The sequence below is a fragment of the Physeter macrocephalus genome, chromosome 4, assembly GCF_002837175.3.
Source record: "Physeter macrocephalus isolate SW-GA chromosome 4, ASM283717v5, whole genome shotgun sequence".
NCBI classification, from domain to species: Eukaryota; Metazoa; Chordata; class Mammalia; order Artiodactyla; family Physeteridae; genus Physeter; species Physeter macrocephalus.
The window spans coordinates 3861983-3882828 of record NC_041217.1 but is presented as its reverse complement, the minus strand read 5'-3'; the positions used below and the strand labels follow the sequence as shown (position 1 = coordinate 3882828).

Here is a 20846-nt window from a genome sequence, read left to right as displayed (position 1 = left end):
CCCGCCCGCCCCGGCGGGTGAGCAGACAAGCCTCTCGGGCTGGTGAGTGCCGGTCGGCACCGATCCTCTGTGCGGGAATCTCTCCGCTTTGCCCTCCGCACCCTGTGGCTGTGCTCTCCTCCGAGGCTCCGGAGCTCCCCGCTCCGCCACCCGCAGTCTCCGCCCACGAAGAAGCTTCTAGTGTGTGGGAACCTTTCCTCCTTCACGGCTCCCTCCCACTGGTGCAGGTCCCGTCCCTATGCTTTGTCTCTGTTTATTCTTTTTTCTTTTGTCCTACCCAGGTACGTGGGGAGTTTCTTGCCTTTTGGGAGGTCTGAGGTCTTCTGCCAGCGTTCGGTGGGTGTTCTATAGGAGAAGTTCCACGTGTATCTCTGTTTTGTTCTTTATTTCCACCATTTATTAGGAGATTGGCCCAAGAAGAGAATGACTATTTTATTTCCAACAAGTGAGATTTGTTAGAATATTGACTTTTTTAAATCAGTGAAAGGTTTTTACTGTTTTCTATTAAACAGTAAAGGGGTAGTCATAAATTTTATATAGTATTTATCATTTTTATATTTTCAAAAAGTGTTTGAAAACAAGTAGTAACAGAGATCAAGTTTAACAGAGATCACTTCTGTTTTAACTCAGCGCATTAGGAACCCTCAAACTGGGAAACTAGCACATGGAGGGGTCCTAGGCTGTTATTCCCCTGGGAAGGGGGTCTTTTGGCAGAAGTGAAATGCTCTTTCCAACATGCCCTGAGCCTTCTTCTGTGTGTCTTCTGGGCACATAGGAGGGGAATTGGGAGGTGCTAGGGACATTGTCCTCCAAATATTCCCACCTACAGTATATGAGAGTTCTAGTTGCTCCATATCTTGGTTTTATTTTGCCAGAATTTAAAGTTTTTAGCCTCTCCGAGGGGTATGAAATAGTACCCTACTGTTAGTTTAATTTGCCTATCTCTGATCTTAAAATGCTGAGATTGAATATTTTTTCAAATGCTCTTCTGAAAATTACTTGTTCATGTCTTTGCCAATTAAAAAAATTGGATTGTCTTGTTTATTGAGCTCTTCACAAATCCTAGATATTAGGTCTGTGTTGGTTGTATGTATTACGAATATTTTTTTCCTGGTCTGTGAATTTTCTGCACTTTTTCAGTTGTCTCCCTTGATGAACGAACATCATTGAGCTTATCAGTGTTTCATAGTTGTATCTTTTATCCTGAAGTATATTTCCTTCTACTTTGATGTCACGAAGATACTTGTCTATTTTCCTCAAAAGTTTTAAAGTTTTACTTTTCACATTTAGGTCTCTAGCCCACTGTGTGTAGTGGAAGGTGGTGGTCCCCTACTTATGTAGGTACACATGTAGTGCCTGTTCCGTCACATATAAAGTTTTCATACGTGAGTAGTTCTGTTTCTGGGCTGTAGTTCTGCTCTGCTGGTCTTTGTTTTTTCCTGCTTCAGTTACACTTTCAGTAAGTCTTGATCTCTGTTTGGGAAAAGACCTTTGCCTTGGTGGTGTTTCTCAAAAATTTCTTGGCTATTTTTGGCTCCTTTTTCTTTCATAATTCAGAATTAGTTTCATAGACATAAATACACAACACATTTTTTCAGGAATTTGTCCATTTCATCTAAGGTTGTAGATTTACTGACAAAAATTATTATTATTTTTGTATTCTTGCCCCCTGACATTTCTTATTCTTCTGGATTTATAGTTATTCTTATATTTTTATTATCTTTCTTTTCACTTTCCTTTTTTCTCGATCAATCTTGCCATAGGTTTGTCTATTTTTATTAATTTTTTTTTCTTTTTGGTAAAGAACCAGCTTTTGGTTTTTGGAGTATTACTGTCTGTATTTTCTATTTCATTTATTCCTGCTCTTTTTAAGTTATTGGTATGACTTGGAATTTTATTGGATGTGGGGCAGACAGGGCTGAATGAAGGATTACTCCATGGTTTCCACTGTAGGGACGAAGTGGATGGTAGTGTTTAAGGGTTGAAGTGAAAATAGTTGGAATCAGTTCGTGGGGAAGTCATTGAGTTCACTTTTGTATAGCAGGCTTGCAGTGGAGATGCTTAGAGGAGAAGCTGGACCTGAAGTAGTCATTTCGGTATTTGCTATCGATGGAGATCATCAGCGGAGAAGAGTAGGAAGAGGGAAAGACAAAATGCTTGTAGGTCAGCAGGAAGCCTTCCTGGCACAGCAATACCACTGCCATTCCTATTTCCATTTAGTTTAAAAACCTCTGTACTTCCAAGAATAGTTGTGCGTACATTGGCAGTAATGTACTAATATTTGCAGTTTCCACAAACATTTCCACATATTTATTTCCACAAACGCCCCTATGTCACATCTCAGAGCCCCAGTTCTTCCCAGTCCAGATCCTGACCTCGGAATAGCAGTTTCAGCAGAACTGATGATCTGCTACCCCGACAGTTAGTCTTGGGCCCAATCTTTGGCCCTTTCTGCTGACTGCAGACGATGAAAGGAGCCTTCTTAACTTTTCATGTGACCTCAAATCGCTCTCAGTTTTCATCCCCTACCATTCGCTGACGACCCCAGCAACAGCTGATTCCATAGCTCTCACAGTCACTCCTTCCCATCAGCCTCTCGTCAGGTGGGATTACTCCAGCTGCCAGTAAATTTCCTTCAGCTGGTATTGCGTCCCACTGCATGACTAGTGCAAGTTTTAACAGTCGCACTATTACTCATGCGAGGGGCTGTCTGTGCTTCACCTGTCGCCTGTGATCCAGGCGCAGAATCCCATCTCTGAGACTGCTTTCTGGACCACGCCTACTGGCAACTGCCATTGGCCAAATTCTTCAGAAAACAGACTCTGAGACCTGCATGCGTGGCCTTTTTTTCTTCCCTGTATAATGCTTTCGGGAACAACACCTGGGAGGAAGCGGGATGGGCAGTGGAGGTACTGAATTGCCGTGTGGTTGCAGCAGAGGCTTCAGCCAATCCCGCGGGAACGTTCCAGGGCTAGGCTGGCCCTTCGGGATGGTCCCAGGTTGATGGAGGGGTCTGGACCTCTGTATGACCGTCTATGGATGCAGCTGCCTCGAGAGGAGCTCAGGTGTGAGCCCTCAGCAGCCATCGCTCCTGCAGCTCGAGGGACCAGCGCCTGACCTGGAGGGTGACCTGGAGGCTTTTAGACTCTCTTCTTTCCAGTGCATGCATTTTATACCACTGATATTAATTAGTTAATTGTGCAGTTTAACGCTTTTCTTTTTTTTTCTTTTTGGTAGCTTATTTTGCTTTAATTTCCCAAAATATTTTGTGTGAATGGGACTACGCTGCAGAACAAGGCAGAACTCTGTAGACAAGTACGTCTCACTCTGAGGAAAGAACTGATTGGAGAGAAGGCACCAGAAACTGCATTTTGCTGGATTATATGTAAACAGTAAATGGGGGGAAAAGCTCACAAAGGAGAAAGGAACTTGCACTGTCATTTCACGGGTGGATCCTAAGGACGGAAATTAGCCTCATGAGCTGATGCTCAACCTCCATCTTCCATTGTCGTGTAAACAGGACCTGGTGCTAAGGAGACAAACACCCACACGCCAGTGGTGCACGAGGACACGGAAAGGAACTGACAGTAGTATAAGCCCCTGGGTCCTTTTTTTTCCTCTTTCCCGCATAGCTCCTACGGGCATATCAATTGGCAATGCCTTGGAATTGTACCATTTGTCAATGACTGGTTAGTGGAAAAACCGAATCCTAAAAAGCCTGGGTGAATACACTTTGTTTCTGTTCGTGCTCTTCAGTCAGATGACTCGGAGGGCCTGGGCTGGAGGGACGCACCGCATCTGGCCTGTCTTTTTAGGTGGTAACAGTGGGGGCAGTGCGTCCCGTCCTCGCCTGGAGTTGGGACGACTTCAGGGCAGTAGAAATCAGGGGGGCCAACATGGCCTGGGGGTCCTGGTGGATCCCGGAGGCGCCCTTCTCATAGCTGTCGATGAAGAGTCGAGCGGTGGCGCCTGCACTCCGGTGCTGCTCAGTCGGAAGATGACGCGAGAACCATCTGCAAAATGAGCCGCAAGCCCTGACTTCTTGAAACGCTTCCGTCCACCGATCGGTGTATTCAGAGTTATCAATTTTCTCCACAGTGTAGACTTCATCTCCCACTGGGAACTGTTTCCCCACGAAGGAGCGATCAGAGATCAGGGCCTCCAAGTCCTTCATCATTTTGTTTGCGCCCTCAGCGTCCACCTCCTCGTAATCGTACCTGGTGAAGAAATTCCGGCCATACTTTTGCCGGTGATCTTTGAGGATGTCCTCCACACTCTGTTTGCGGGTGGCTAGGATGGGGAGCCAAGCAAGGACAGCCCAGAGTCCGTCTTTCTCACGGATGTGGTCAGAACCGGTCCCAAAGCTCTCCTCCCCACAAAGGGACAGTTTGCTTGCATCCATCAGATTCCCACCAGCCAGTTGGGGTTTCATACAAAGCGATCTTTGTAGCATTAGCCACCAGGTCCAGGGCACCCACCACTGGTGGGCATGCTGCGTGCAAAGCCGCGGACCCCAGTTTGCTGGAAATATCGTATGCTGAAGGTGTTGGCAGCAATGACAGCCACAGAGTCTGAAGGGTTCACAAAGAACCCATGCTCGCCCAGAATCATGTTTCGACCCCCATCTCCATCACAGGCAGCCCCCAAATCATGCTCTCCTGTCTTCATAGTCTCCACCAGGTCAGCTGCATAGGTGAGGTTGGGGTCAGGGTGGTGGCCTCCAAAGTTCTCCAGGGGAACACAGTTAACTGCGGGGTTTGCGGGGGCTCCGAGTTCTTCACAGAGGATCTTCTTCACATACGGTCCCACAACTCCATGCATGGCGTCTATACGGATCTTTAATCGGTTTGGACCAGAAAGCAGTTCTTTCAGTGCACTGAAATCAAAGATGCTTCTTAGCATTGTAGCATAAGCTTCCACCGAATCCACAATTTCCACTGTGAAGGGTTTGAACTTGTTTTCCAGGTCAAACTGCTGCTTTCCCAGAACCCCAAGGTCTACTTGCAGGTCAGGACAAATTGCATAGTCTTCGACTGTCTTGCTGATTTGGAAAATTTTATCAGTTATTGCTTCCGGGGCAGGACCTCCATTGGAAATATTGAATTCGATTCCAAAATCTCCATTGGGTCCTCCTGGGTTGTGGCTGGCTGTCAGAATGATCCCACCAGTGGCTTTGATCTTTCTAATGATGCAGGATACAGCAGGGGTGGAGAGGATCCCATTCTGTCCAGTAACCAAGCGACCAATCCCGTGGGCGGCGGCGATGCGGACGATGAGCTGGATGGCCTCCTTCATGTAGAACCTGCCATCCCCGCCCACCGCCAGGTGGCTTCCTGCCGCTGCGCCGTCTCCTCGGTGGAGATGATACTCTGGATGAAATTCTTGGCATAGTTGGAGCTGCTCTGAAACACCTCCACCCGCTTCCGCAGCCCGCTCGTGCCCGGCTTCTGGTCTTGGTACGCCTTGGTCTTAACGGTCACGATCTTCACCACTGTGGCGACTAGCTTCCTGGGGCTAGAGCGGACTCTGCTAAGCAAGGGGCGACCGGAGCTGTGGCTGCAGCTGCTGTGTCAACTCTTTTCTTTTCGTACTGCTTTTTTCTTTTTTCCTCTGCTAGTTCTGTTTGCTGCTGAGAGAGGTGTTTCAAAACCTCCAACTCTTGATTGTAGAATTGTGTGGGGTTTTTTTCCTTCTAGTTTTATCAATTTTTTGCTTAATAGATTCAGGCTATCTTATTCAAATATAGGATTGTTGTGCCTTGTTGAATTGTACCGTTCATTTTTATAAGATATTCCTCCTTTTAATAATGCTTTTTGTCTTTAAAAGCTACTTTGTCTAATCTAACTAGAGTTACACCAGCTTTCTTTTTGGCCATTGTCACGTAGTGTTTCTTTTTCATTCTTCTAATAAATCTTTTTGTGTCCTACTGTATATGACATATCTTACAAACAATTTAGAATTTGTGAGTATCTGGTCTGATCAGTTTTGTCTTATAATTGGAGCTAATAGTTCATTCATTTACATTTAATGCCATTACTGAAATATTTGAATTTAAGCCGATCATTTTATTAATTTTCTACTCTTCCAGCTGGTCTTTGTTGCTCTTTTGCCTTCTTTCTTGCCTGCTTTGTCAATCATTCCATTGTTGCTGTTGCTGTTTCACCCCTGCCCCATTACCTTGCTAATTATACTCTTTCAGTGCTCTGTTGAGGAATGCCAGGGAGATTTCAATGCATCTCTGACCTATTAGCGTCAACATTAAATTAGGACTTTTATCACTTCATGGGCAGTGCATTGCTTCTTTTTATAGATAGCAGTTTGCTGGTGAAATTCTCTGTATTTTCAACTAATTTACAGAGCATATTAATCATTATTTTAAGGTTTGTTTCTGCTGATTCTAAAATCTCTTTCACTTTGGGGACTGTTTCTTTTATCCACTCCCCACCCCCCCTTTTTTTTTTTTAGGTTGTATGTCTGGTTTCTTGGCCAGCCTGGTGATTTTTATTGCGCAGCAGATACCGTGTATGAAAACTCATAGAGGCCCTGAATGGTGTCACCTTCTCCGGAGAGGACTTGGTTTTCTTCTGGAAGGCGGTCCCCTTTCCCCTGGATCCGCGGAGGTCGGTCTGTCCCGGGTCTTGACGGCTGCCTCGGGTGCGCTCACCTGGACGTCTGCCCCATAGCAGCCTCTGAACTCCAGCTTTGTCACCCCAGCACCTCGATTCTGCCAGAATCTCTTGTTTTGCTTCTTAAGCTGTCAGCAACTGCTTTCTCTTTGGTTTTTTGGATTATTTGTGATGCTAGACTTACTGGCTGCCTTCCCTCAATTTTGTACTTGTTCATGTTGAGTTTTTGTGATCCATAGAATTTTTGATAGTGATTCTTGCGGTCTGTGATGCACAGGCTATGTTTTATTGTTTATAATTTTATTAATTTGTGGGCTTTTTAGTGGGAGAGGGTTGTATTTGCATTCATTGTGGTGAGGAGGGAACAACAGAAGTGTAAATTAGTGAGTCCCCCCAGAATTAACCCCGTAGGGTGTATCTGCTTTAGTGTCGTTAGGATAGCCACAAAACAGTTCAGTCTTACTTTAGCTTAAATTTCATAGGCCTGTATCCTGTTTTATCTCATTGATTCATTTCGTACATTTGATAAACCCAGAGTATGTAGTGCAGTACGCAGTGGGAATGGCAGGCTCCAAGTTTAGCAGAGATGGTTTCAGATAAAAAGGACCAATGAAATATCTCCTGGGTCCCAGATTTTCACTGGGCCAAAATGTGACAAACATTGCTTCAGATCAAGGGTGGGCAAACTATGGCCTGTGGCCAAATGTGGCCCTGACCCATGTTCTGAATAAAGTTATATGCGAACACAGCTCCTCCTCCTCCTGTGTACGTGCTCCACGGCGGCTTTGCCATTAGGGTCGGGTGGTTGCAGCAGACACTGTATGGCCTGTGAAGCTGGAAGTGTTTGCTCTGTGACCCTTTGCCAAATGAGTTGGCTGATCCCTGCTTTAGACTGTCAAACTTCAGTGACTGAATTCTTTTATAGAATCCATCATTAATATGCTAAGAAATTGGCCACCGCTTAAAAACAAGGCTCTTCTCTCTCTTCTTGCCTGCTGTTCTTCCTTGATTTTTAGAATTGCTTTTTCTGCTCCCGTCTCTCCTCTCTCTGGAACCTCACCCTGTTGATCATCTGCTGGGAGAAGGCAGGTGACAGAGGCGGGTGGGGTTTCTGCCCGAGGGACGGACGTGCAAGCCGTGAGGAAGCAGCAGGGCTGGGAGGTGCCTTTTCCCTCTCGGGCCACAGCAGGGGACACTTGAAGGTCACGTTTGAGCTTTGTTTCGGAATGCAGCAGATACTGAAACTGGTGTGAGACACAGACCGGTTCAGAGTCATCAGAATTGGGGAGCCTTTTGTTCAGCAGGGCTTTTAATGACCTGTGTGGCCGTCACAGAGAGCACTGTAGTTTAGATTTAGCACCGAGCTAAAATGTCACGTCTGAGGACACTTGATTACAATCGTTCCTCTGAGGGCATCTAGTCTGCTGACTCTTTTTGGCTGAACGTAAAAAGTCAGAGGTACTTTAGCCACGTCTCTTTCCAGAACAGAAATAACTCAGATGTGGCCGCGGCAGCACTGGAGCTCCACATCTGTTACACCGGCTTAGGGGCTGGGTGTTCGCAGGCATCAGTCATCATGTTCAAGGTTTAGTGCCGTTGTAGGTGTTGTCAGGAATATGAACAAATGTGGCCCAGCCTTTGTTCACACGGAGGGCTGCCTGGGCGCCCTTGTCACTTGGCGTCCCCTGCCAACCATGGGGAAAGGTGCTGAAATCCATCATGGAAACTCAGTGCTTGAGAAGGTTTTATTTTTGGGTTGGAAGCAGATGACTCTCGCACCTGTGGAGCGCTGTGTGCACAGCCTCAGAGCCAGGCGGAGCGCCAGGCGGAGCGCCCCCCTCGCTCTCCTCGCCTGTCCCGGTGCCATGTCACCAGGACAGTCTCGCCGGGGGCCGAGGTGGCTCGGGAGCCCCAGGGGAGCCACGGCCTCCACAATCTCCCTCTTAGCTAATGTGACTCCCGTGTCAGGGAGGGGGAGGATTAAGGAAAAAAATAGAAACAAAAATTTGTTGAGAAAATACCTTCCTGCCACTTCTGTTTTTAAGCTAGAATCAACACATTTGAATTACAAATGCTTTTAGAATAAAATAACATATTTAATATGAAGTTTTCATGAATTCTCACATGGCATTTATAACCATTTCTCTCCCCACCATTAATTTCCCAAGTCTGTTTAGAATCTCAGTGATTGTAATTATTGTGTAAAATTGAAGGGGGTTGAAATAGATGACACCTCACACCCGCATGGTTGCTGAAACGCCCGAGCTCTCTCTGGAGCGTCAGGTGATTACAGTTCACGTTTGCCCAGGGCCGCGCCTCTCAAGCCTGGTCCCTGAAACCGTCTTCCTGGAGCATCAGTTACCCTTGTGGATTAATTTGGGGGAAAATGTTTTGTATAATGAAGAGGAGAACAAAAACTTCTCATCTTTTAACAGAAACAATTGACTTGGGGTGAATTTCTCCCTGACGTGGCTCGAGGCCAGTTCCCCCAGGTCCCAGGGCTGGGCCGTTCCCCCAGGTCCCAGGGCTGGGCCCCTCCTCCGGCTCCTGGAAGAGTTTGAGAAGCAGCGTGTTACACACACGTCAACTCGGTTCCTTTCCTCTCCGGGGGGAGCAAGAGTATCTCTCTGTGGGGACCTTCCATCTCTGCCAAAGGAAAGGATGATTCGGTGTTGACTTGGCCACTCTTGCGGCCTTTGGAGGCTGAAAGCCCCGTTCAGTGAATGGAGACCGTGGGGGAGAAGTGAGGACCATCGCGCTTCTGAGAGCACGTCCTCGTCAGGACAGTCCTGCGGCAGAAATAATGGAAGAATGACACCCCCCTCCAAGGGGGTGCTGACACCCCCCTCCAAACAGGGCTGCTGGTGACGAGAGCTCAGAAGAAGCGGCGTTCGTTTCATCCGCAGCCTGGACAGTGCCCGAGGTGGACTCGCCGGGCTTCCTTTGGTTTCCCTGCTTCCTTCCGTTTCTTCCTTCCTGTTTTCTTTTATAGATCCTTTCTTTTTCAAAGATCCTTTTCAGGAAAGTAGCAGTGTTTGTGCCTTGATGATACAGTAGAGAGCTCTGAAGGTGAGAGCATGTCTTCACACTTACTTTTTGCTGTGCTGAGACCTTACTTGGCATGTATCTGAACTGGCAGATAGTAAGATGCTTGATGGTTCTTCACGTTCAATAGCTTAGATCTATATATTTGTTATTTAAAAAATCATACTCAGAGGGCTTCCCTCATGGTGCAGTAGTTGGGAATCCGCCTGCCAATGCAGGAGACACGGGTTCGAGCCCTGGTCCAGGAGGATCCCACGTGCTGCAGAGCAACTAAACCCGTGTGCCACCACTACTGAGCCTGTGCTCTAGAGCCTGCAAGCCACAATTGCTGAGGCCACGTGCCTAGAGCCCGTGTGCCACAACAAGAGAGGCCACCGCAGTGAGAAGCCTGCAATGAAGAGTAGCTCCTGGTCACCCCCACTAGAGAAAGCCAGCGTGCAGCAATGAAGACCCAACGCGGCCAAAAATAAATAATAAATAAATAAATAAATAAAAATCAAACTCAGATATTTCATTTATATATATTGTCTGAAATAACTTCCAAACATGGTAATTTAGGGAGTAAATCAGATTATATATGGATTTGAAACTAATGGATAATGTTTTAAACCAGGAGAGGGGGAGATGTTCAGAAGAGACTTCCGTGCGTGCTGAGAGATGTTTGTGTTCCTTCTAATTTCCCTTTTTTAAAAAAATAACGTATAATAATAACATGTTAACAACAGAAAAGACACGGGTTCGAGCCCTGGTCCAGGAGGATCCCACATGCCGTGGAGCAGCTAAGCCCTAGAGCCACAACTACTGAGCCTGTGCTCTAGAGCCCGTGAGCCACAATTGCTGAGGCCACGTGCCTAGAGCCCGTGTGCCACAACAAGAGAGGCCACCACAGTGAGAAGCCTGCAATGAAGAGTAGCTCCTGGTCACCCCCACTAGAGAAAGCCAGCGTGCAGCAATGAAGACCCAACGCGGCCAAAAATAAATAATAAATAAATAAATAAATAAAAATCAAACTCAGATATTTCATTTATATATATTGTCTGAAATAACTTCCAAACATGGTAATTTAGGGAGTAAATCAGATTATATATGGATTTGAAACTAATGGATAATGTTTTAAACCAGGAGAGGGGGAGATGTTCAGAAGAGACTTCCGTGCGTGCTGAGAGATGTTTGTGTTCCTTCTAATTTCCCTTTTTTAAAAAAATAACGTATAATAATAACATGTTAACAACAGAAATCCATCAGAGAGAGTCTGGAGCTCCTGCTGCGGTTGCCCCTCCCCCACTCCTCCTTCTTCCAGGTCACCAGTCAGTGTCCTGGAATAAAAACCCCACTGCTTCTTTCTTTTGGGGTCCAGCTTAGACTCAGAAAGATGTTGAGTGTGAGCTGCTGCTTTCGTCTTCTTTGCCTGCCTCTGAAGCAGCGCTGTTAGTGGGCCCAGCACCAGCGGCAGATTTGGTGGCCAGAGTGCTCGTCACCACAGCTGCAGTGATGCTCCTGGACACAAGGGCGAGGTGGGAAATAGACTGGCCCGCTTCCCTAGGAAGTTCTAACGCTGTGTAGTTTGCAAGCCGAGTTGTGCACCATGATCATATGTGTACCTTTTTATGTGTTTATTCTTTTGTACCCTGTTTTTAGATTTCACATATAAGGGATATCATATGGTATTTCTCTTTCTCTGTCTGACTTACTTCACTCAGTATGACAATCTCTAGGTCCATCCATGTTGCTGCAAATGGCGTTATTTTGTTCTTTTTTTATGGCTGAGTAATATTCCAGTGCGGGTGCGTGTGTGTGTGTGTGTGTGTGTGTGGGGGTGTGTGTGGGTGTGTGTGTGTGTGTACACCACATCTTCTTTATTTATTCCTCTGTCGATGGACATCTAGGTTGCTTCCGTGTGTTGACTGTTGCAAATAGTGCTGCTATGAACACGGGTGCGTGTGTCTTTTCGAATTATGGTTTTCTCCAGATATATCCCAACAACTATATGCCAATAAAACGGATAACCTAGAAGAAATGGTATGTATTTATTCTTTAATCGAGAGATGCCGGTCCCACTCCAGACGTGTTCAGTCAGAATCAGGGGGCAGGAATCTGGGCGGGGAGCCCAAGCAGCTAAACAACAACAACAAGAACAACTCCCCAGGTGACCTGGTAGCCAACCAGGGTCGCAAACTACTGATTCATAGGCTGCACTCAAGATTAATTTTGTTCAGAATGATGTATTAGAAAATACCTCTTACTTTGGTTTAAACAACTGTTTGCTGTGGAAGTAACATATTAATGCATAATTAAGAAATGAAGGAAATGTATTTACTCACAGCCTACACTGCACACTTTTTGACTTCCTCTTGTGTATCCTTGGTCTTGGATTTGAGTTAATCCTTTCCGCTACTGAATGGTGGTACGTGAAGCCTGTTTCTTACTAGGTTTGCTGAACTAGGGAAAGAGTAAGAGCAAGTAAAAAGATAAGTAAAAAGACGGCTCACTGGAGCATTTCTTTAAGAGACATTAAAAATTTTTTTTAATGTTAGGAATATGAAACACCGAAGTTTCTAGGAAGAAGAAGCTTTATTCTTTCAGGTTTGATATATTTATTCAGAGGGTGATTCAACTACAGAATGAAGCATTTTTAGCATTATGAGATCCAATGTTTTAAAATCTTTTTCCTTGCAATTCTATTACTAATTTATAATCCTGAAGAAATTGTTTCATCTGAAGTTGTTCATGCGTTCAGGTCTTTTTGCATGATGTCTGATGTGATCGTAATAAAGGTTGCAAAGTAGTAGTAGCTATGATCACAATCCTCTAAAATAATATTTTATAATGGGTTTAGGGGAAAGAAGGAGGAAGGGAAGAGAGTAAAAATTTGAGGACTTAGTAAGGGACATGTATTATCATCTTATTTACAAGAATAGAATTTTGAATTTGCTAACAACAAATCGAAACTTATCCTAGATAATACTTTTAAAGATGTCCACTTTTTGGCATTTTTGAGCTCTAACAGCATGACCTACTGGCTTGCAGTTGAGCTCTAACAGCATGACCTACTGGCTTGCAGTTGAAGGTTAAAAACGTAACTTTAGTATCAGAATTAAATAATAAGGCAGAATCAAATATTAGGTCACAGACAATTTGTATTAATTAAATTCATTGGGAAGTGAGTTATAGTAAAGCCACAACACTGATTTCAGTTAACTCAGTGGATTTAGTTTTGGGGTCGTTGGTCCCTTGATTAAGGATTCTGTTTCACATGCTACAGGCTTTTGCATCTAAGATGCTTATATCTTATACATGGATGTATATTAAGGAGGAAGATAAGATTGAACCAGCCAGGTGTCAGCAAGAGCCATAATACAAACATCAGTCCTGATTATCTCAACCTTTGTTTTGTTACTTTTCAGTGATGCTTTAACATAAAACAACATTAAAGTGATTTTTCAGTAGACACTTATCTGCCTTGTAATGTAGAACCCTTCTTTCAGATGTTTTAGAGAACATGTCTGAAGTGTAACAACAGCTTTAAAAAGATTTAGTTCAAAGAAAGGGTTGTTTGCCAAATGCTGTGAACTTTTCTTCATTTCACTCTCTTGAAAAAATTCACCATAATTTATTCCATATCAAAAAAGTTTATATTTAACAGTTTAAACATTTCTCTGGCTATCTGTGTTCTACTTTTTTCAGTACACCACTCCTATTGACTAGTCAACAACCATATGCATTTTATAGGAATAGGAATTCATAAACAACTGTCCTCATACTGGGTTTAATCGTTCAGTGAAAATACAGCATTTACGTTGTCTCAGCATCCAATTATTTATTTTATTTTAGACCAATTCTAAGTCATTGAATTGTCAGGGGACGGTAATGTCTACATTTCTACAAAATTAAAAGGTTCAATACATTTCTCAATTTGCCATTATTTTTATTAGAAACTCCGTCTCTTATTTCCTTCTTCCTCACATGATGACAAAAATACAAAAGGCAAACATGATACCATCTTTTGTGATGATTTTATTAGAGTAAACAAAAGAAGAATGAGTAAGGAGAACCTCACTGAGACCACAAGGATGTGTGTGGGAAGCAGGATGATTTCAGGTACTTTTCGTTTTCTTATTATCATACCAAATAAAGACCTTCTATTTTACAAGCATCCTTATTAAAATCTAACGTTACCTGAGCAGTCCCATTCCTAGATATTTACCCATGTGAAGTGAAAACTTACATGTGAACCTGTATGCAGATATTTGTAGTGGCTTTATTTGTAATCGTGCAAATGTGTGTTAATTGGAGAGTGGATAAACAAGCAGTGATACTTCCATTATGGGCTGATGGAACTGTTCTAATTTTGATTCTGGTGGTAGTTACAAGACTAAATTTGTCAAAATGTATGGAAATTGAACAGGAAAATGGCAAGTTTTCTGTATATAAATTATGCCATAATAAAAAGAAGTGCTAAAATAAATTTGGGACAAGGTAAGTAGACTAGAAGAATAAAGATAAGGCTGATTTGTACTTTCCTTTTTCCAGACATTGTAATAGGAACCTTAACATGCTTTATCTCCATTTAACCTTCTATTTATATATTGGTTTTCATGTATTCAATTCTAGATTTATTTTTAACTCTACAATCACTTTTATCTATTGGGTCATGCCGATAATACTTACTTAAATGTCTGCCATTGCCTTTATTTATGGTTCCTTCCTGCGTCTTCCACCTTCTGTCTGAGAGCATTTTCATTCTGTCTTTTCTCTCTACTGATTTTTGTTCATATTTGCTAGAGTGCCTAGTTATTTTTTATTATGCATTGGAGATTATATGTATAGAATTGTTTGTAGCAGTAATTTGAAACCTAAGATATTCTCTTTCTCCAGAGTGTATTTTCATGTGTTTCTGCCAGGTGCCTGGGGGTTTTAGCTATCAGAGATGACCTCCATGCAGTTTCAGGATTTCAGATGATTTAGTATTGTGAAGGTGTGTTTACCATGGTTAAGGCTTTCAAGGTCCCAACCCAAACTGTGGGGCTGTTCGCCACAGCCCCTTGCTGAGCTGTGGACTACACTTTCTCTAGTCCCAAGAGGCTGGAAGTGCTGTACAGCCTCTCGGCATCATAACTGTCCCTCCACAGGCAGTGCAAAAAATGCCCAGATATTAGACCCACTTCTCCTTGGTTTCCTTCATCCCTCAGACAGTGGTCCTTTAATTCTTCCCTATTTCCACAGCTCCGTGATACATTCAAGCAGATTGAAAAATATTTCTTTTGTGTAACTAATTGCCCTCAGAGGGGAGGGTTGGTCTGAATTATCCTTTTGCTATTATGGAAGCTACGTTTGCCTGTACTGTTTTTAATACCCATACGTGTATAGAAATGTGCTTTTCTTAAAGATAATTTTATTCTGGGCTTCCCCGGTGGCTCAGTGGTTGAGAGTCCGCCTGCCGATGCAGGGGGCACGGGTTCGTTCCCCGGTCCGGGAAGATCCCACGTGCCGCGGAGCGAGCGGCTGGGCCCGTGAGCCGTGGCCGCTGAGCCTGCGCGTCCGGAGCCTGTGCTCCGCAGCGGGAGAGGCCACAACAGTGAGAGGCCCGCGTACCGCAAAAAGATAATTTTATTCTATTAGGCAACTTCCTGTTTTTGATTTAAAATATTATGAATTCATATTAGAATCATAGATGACTATATATTTGCTATATGTTTAACTCTGTGCCAGCCACCATGGGGATGCAGTGATGTATAAAACAGATAATTTCCTACCCTTACTTGGCTGATATTTTGGCAAGATATTTAGCTTAAACAAATCACGACACAGTTATCTAATTGTTAGTGGTAAGAACAGTATACTTGGAGTACATATAACATGGAAATTTGTCTCCCAATCTTGCTTTTTCACTTCACGTTATACTGGGTACATCTTTAAATATCATTACAATTTTTAATAAACATTTGGTCAGTCTAGGGTTCTATTTTATATGTTTACTGTAGTTTATTTAGACATTTTCATATTGTTGGACCATTATGTTGTTCCTAGTTTTCCTTTATGATAAATGCTTTTTAATAAACATTCTTGTATGTAATCCAAAATTCACTCACTGATTTATTTCTTTAGGATAGAGTTGTGGGATTGAGAGTCCTGAGTAAAAGTGTATGAATGACTATTAATGTTTATTGCCATATTGCTTTCTAGAAAGGTTATTACACGTATGTAAGCATTACGTATAATTTTTAAATATGTGTCATTTTGAAAGGTTGTCAGGTGTATACTGTTTCATTGTTGCTTAAATTTGTATTCTTTATCAGTGATATTCAACATTTTTTATATTTATATCGAATGTACATTTCTTTGTGCCTATAACTGTTAACAAAAATAAGGCAGAACATTCTGCTTCATGAATGAAACTGTAGCGCTAGATTTAAACTAGAATTAGATCTTCTACTGCTTCTTTTCCAGTGCTATAATTTTATTATTTTATACTTGGATTGCCATTTTTAACTTGTTCCTTTGTTGAGAATACTTTGAAAAAATTTCTGTAATGAGTAGCAGGAAGTAGCTTCCGGAGTCTTTAATAATATAGAAAAGTATGTGTTAGATAAGGAACGATATAGTTGATCATTGTTTATCTGAAATCTCTTGAGATTGGTATATACATAGTTCAATATGTAGGATTTAGTACTGTGTCAAAACTGGTTGTTGAGAAACTGGATAGCATGATAAAATTGTCAAAATCTATGTTTGGAAACAGAGAAAGATTTTTAATGAATAGAATCGGTACATACCCATTGTTAGTTGAATTGCATTTACTCTAAGCTTTAAGTTAGAAGTTTAATTGAAAGATTGCAAGATTGACTGACCTTGAAGTCTTTATTGTTAAGTAATTTTTGTTGCAGAATGAAGGAAATATTTTTCTTTAAGCATTCTTTAATATTGACTGTAATTAAGATTTTTTAATTTAATGGCTAGTTATAACTTTTTTGACCAAAATCACGATCACAAATAAAATGCACAAAATGATTGTCTTACAAATATCAATGCATATTTAAGTCTCATCTTTTTTATTCTGTCATATGTTTAGTACTGTATTTTATAATTGACAAAAAAATCAGGTTAGGGTTTTGAAATGTATGATTTTAAGGCAGTTTCTGTAAGAAATAATTCATTGAGGATGTCTGTAGACACAGAATAAAGCTCATTTTGTTGAAGATTTTGGCCAAGGTGAACATATTAACTGAGGTTATTCAATTCAAGTAATATTCAGAAAAAAACTATAAATTTAGCATGATTTAATTTGCTTATAACTACCTCAGGGCTTTGTATTTTATAAGTTTATTAAAATATGAGAACTAGGAAAGGTATTGTTTTCATTTAAGGAATGGTGCTGTAAATGCTGTTTCAGTGTTCAAATTAAGATGGCTATCTAATACCGTGTCACTGAGGGCTATGTTATTTATCGTTTACAGTATATATAATATTTTGTATTTTACTTAATAATTTTCTTACCAGGGTCATGTGAGTTATGAATTAGTCCACTGACAGACACAATTGCTTATAAATAAATACTTTGTCACTGAGTTAGCTTTTATATCTGAAATTCAGATTCTTAATTTTGTAGTTTTCTTTTCTGCAAAATATGTGACTACACACAAGAATATGGGAAGATTGTTTTACTTTAATGTGTACTGAGATTGTGGATATATATGAAAATATTTGGAGTATTTAACTATCCATTCATGATAAAAAATTTCAACAAAGTTGGTATAGAGGAAACATACCTCAACATAATAAAGGCCATAATGACAAACCCACAGCTAACTTCATACTCAGTGGTGAAAAGCTGAAAGCTTTTCCTCTAAGATCAGAGACATGACAATGCCCACTCTTGCCATTTGTATTTAACATAATATTGGAAATCCTAGCCACTGCTATCAGACAAGACAAAGAAACAGAAAGCATCCAGATTGGAAGGAAAGAAGCAATACTGCCATTGTTTGCAGATGACATGATACTATTTACAGAAAACCCTAAAGTCTCCACCAAAAAATTATTAGAACTAATAAATGAATTTAGTAAAGTTGCAGGATACAAGATTAATATACAGAAGTCTGTTGCATTTCTATACACTTAATAATGAAACTATCTTTAGATCAGAAAGAGAAATCAAGAAAACAATCCCATTTACAGTTGCATCAAAAAGAATAAAATACCTAGGAATAAATTTAAACAGGTGAAAGACCTATACTTAGAAAACTGTAAGATATTGATGAAAGAAATTGAAGATGATACAAATAAATGGGAAGATATATCATATTCATGGATTGGAAGAATTAATATTGTTAAAATGTCCATACTACCCAAAGTGATCTACAGATTTAATTCAATCCTATATAAAATACCCATGACATTTTTCACAGAACTAGAACAAATAATTTTAAAATTTGTATGGAACCACAGAACCCCAAATAGCCAAAGCATTCTTGAGAAAAAAGAACAAAGCTGTGGAAGTATCATGCTTTCTGACTTCAGACTGTGCTACAAAGCTACAGTAATCAAAACAGTATGGAACCGGCACAGAAACACACACATAGATCAATGGAATAGAATAGAAAGCCCAGAAATAAACCCATGCTCATATGGTCAATTAGTCTATGACAAAGGAGACAAAAATGTACAATGGGGGAAAGACAGTCTCTTTAATAAGTGGTGTTGCAAAAACTGGACCGCTACATATAAATGAATGACATTAGAAAATTTTCTCACACAATATACAAAAATAAACTCAAAATAGATTAAAGACTTAAATGTAAGGCCTGAAAACATGAAACTCTTAGAAGAAAGCAGAGGCAGTGCATTCTTTGACATTGGTCTTGGCAGTATATTTTTTGATCTGTCTCCTTAGGCAAGGGAAACAAAAGCTAAAATAAATGGAACCTAATCAAATTTAAAAGCTTTTGCACAGAGAAGGAAATCATCAACAAAATGAAAAGACAGCCTACTGAATGGGAGAAAATATATGCAAATGATATATAAGGGTTAATCTCCAAAATATATAAAGAACTCATACAACTCAATATATTAAAAAAAATCCAGTTAAAAAAATGGGCAGAAGAACTGAATAGACAGTTTTCCAGAGAAGACATGCAGATGGCCAAAAGGCACATGAAAAGATACTCAATATCATTAATTATTGAGGAAATGCCAATCAAAATCACAATGAGATATCACCTCACACCTGTCAGAATGGGTGTCATCAAAAAGACAAGAAATAACGCATGTTGGAGAGGATGTGGAATAAAGGGAACCCTCGTGCATTGCTGGTGGGAATGTAAATTGGTGCAGCCACTATGGAAAATAGTATGGAGGTTCCTCAAAAAATTAAAAATAGAACAACCATAAGATCCAGCAATTCAACTGCTAGGTATTTATCCAAAGGAAATGAAAACACTCGTTTGAAAAGATGTATGTTCCCAAGTGTTCATAGCATTATTTAAAATAGTGAAGACATGGAAACAACCTAAGTTTCCATGAACAAATGAATGGATAGTGAAGGTGTGGCATATATACACAATAAAATATTAATGAGCCATAAAAACAATGAAATTTTACCATTTGTAACAACATGGATGTACAGAGAAAGACAACATGTAGACAGAGAAAGACAAATACTGTAGGTTTTCACTTGTATGTAGAATCTAAAAAAGAAAACAAACGAACCAATATAACAAAGCAGAAACAGACTCACAAACACAGAAAACAAACTAATAGTTAACCAGAGGGGAGAGGGGTGGGAGAGGGGGAGATCGGTAAAGGGAATTAAGAGGTACAAACTACTAGGTAAAAAGTAGGTAAGTTACAAGGATATAATGTACAGCAGAGGGACTGTAGTCAATATTTTATAATAACTTTGTATGGAGTATATTCTATAAAAATATCAAATTACTGTGTTGTATGCCCAAAACTAATATAATACTGTAAGTCAATTATACTTCCATTTTAAAAAAGAGAACTGTTTTCAAACACATTGGAGAGCTTTAGCTAATAAAAATAATTGATATGAGAATTACAGGACAGTGTATTGAGTTCCCCTTTCCTAAAGATTCTACTTGGCAAAATTTGGCTGTTATGAACTTTTTATATATGGCCTTTCTCCTAAGAACTTACAGGTAGGTTTTTCTGTATCATTTGCATCCTGTACCCTGCTCTTCCGAACACCCACCCTATTTTGGTTTCTTCTCTATCAGTCTAGTTTGGACGGTGCTACTACCATATGCCCTGTGTCCTCCAAGCTAATGGTGACTTCTGGAGTTGTCTTTAACTTTCTAATCAGTCAGAAGTCTTAAACGCCTAAACATAAGCCACTGTAAAATCTGTCCTCTGTTCCTGATTTTCCATTCATTCAGCAGATGTTCATTGGGTGCCCGTTATGTGCCAGGTTCTTGCTGGGGGAGTACAGCAGGGAACAGAATGATAAGGTCCTGCCTTTATGTTACCTGCCTTATAGCAGAGGAGGTAAACAATAAACAAGTTAAAAAATGAACAAGGTAATTATAAATTGTTATAATTGCTCCATAGGAATGAAAGGGTGATGATATGAAAGGTAAACAGGGAGGGCTGGGTCCTTCTTTGGAGCGGGTTGTTAAGGTAGGGACAGCATACAAAGGCCCTGAAGCCAGGAAAGACTTAAAGGGTTTCAAGAGCAGAGGGGTTTTCATGTTGATGGCAGGTCATTAGCGAGAGAGACTAGATGACCTGACGTGCGAGAGGGAGGCAGGAGATGCTTCACAGGGTCCTGCCGTATTTGGCAGGGAGTTGGGATTTTAGTCCAAGAGCAGTGGGAGTGTCGGGAAGTGACTTGTGTTTTAAAAATATTGGGGTGGTCAAAAAGTTCGTTCAGATTTTTCTGTAAAATCGGAAATACCGCTGTGAAGAGAATGGTGGAAGAAGAGAGACCACTTCCTAGGCTATTAGAGTAATCTGTGGCGGAGATGTAATGACACCTTATAGGGTTGTATTAGTGGCAGTAGAGGAGCATGGACAGATTTGAGATTTATTTCGGAAATAGAACAAATGGCACTTTCTGGTGTGTTGGAATGGGGATCAGGGAGGTGAGGGGGAGGGAAGAATCACAGTTGAATTCTAGGTTCTTGACTGGACCAGAGCTTCTGAAAGTGTGGTCTTTCGACT

General features: G+C 41.4%; 1 protein-coding gene and 1 pseudogene across 12 annotated transcripts in view; one reads left to right on the top strand and one right to left on the bottom strand.

Annotated features, from left to right (window-relative positions):
- NEK7 (NIMA related kinase 7) overlaps positions 1–20846 on the top strand; it is a 158703-nt gene that overhangs the window by 36336 nt on the left and 101521 nt on the right. The window contains exon 1 of one of the 12 annotated variants that reach the window (XM_028488276.2): positions 13686–13769. The exons of the other annotated variants lie outside the window; for them this stretch is intronic. The gene's annotated coding sequence lies outside the window, so the exon portion shown is untranslated. Of the gene's footprint in view, positions 1–13685; positions 13770–20846 lie in introns of those variants that run through there. 12 annotated transcript variants of the gene reach the window in all.
- Positions 3260–8872, bottom strand: LOC102975400 (phosphoglucomutase-1-like; annotated as a pseudogene).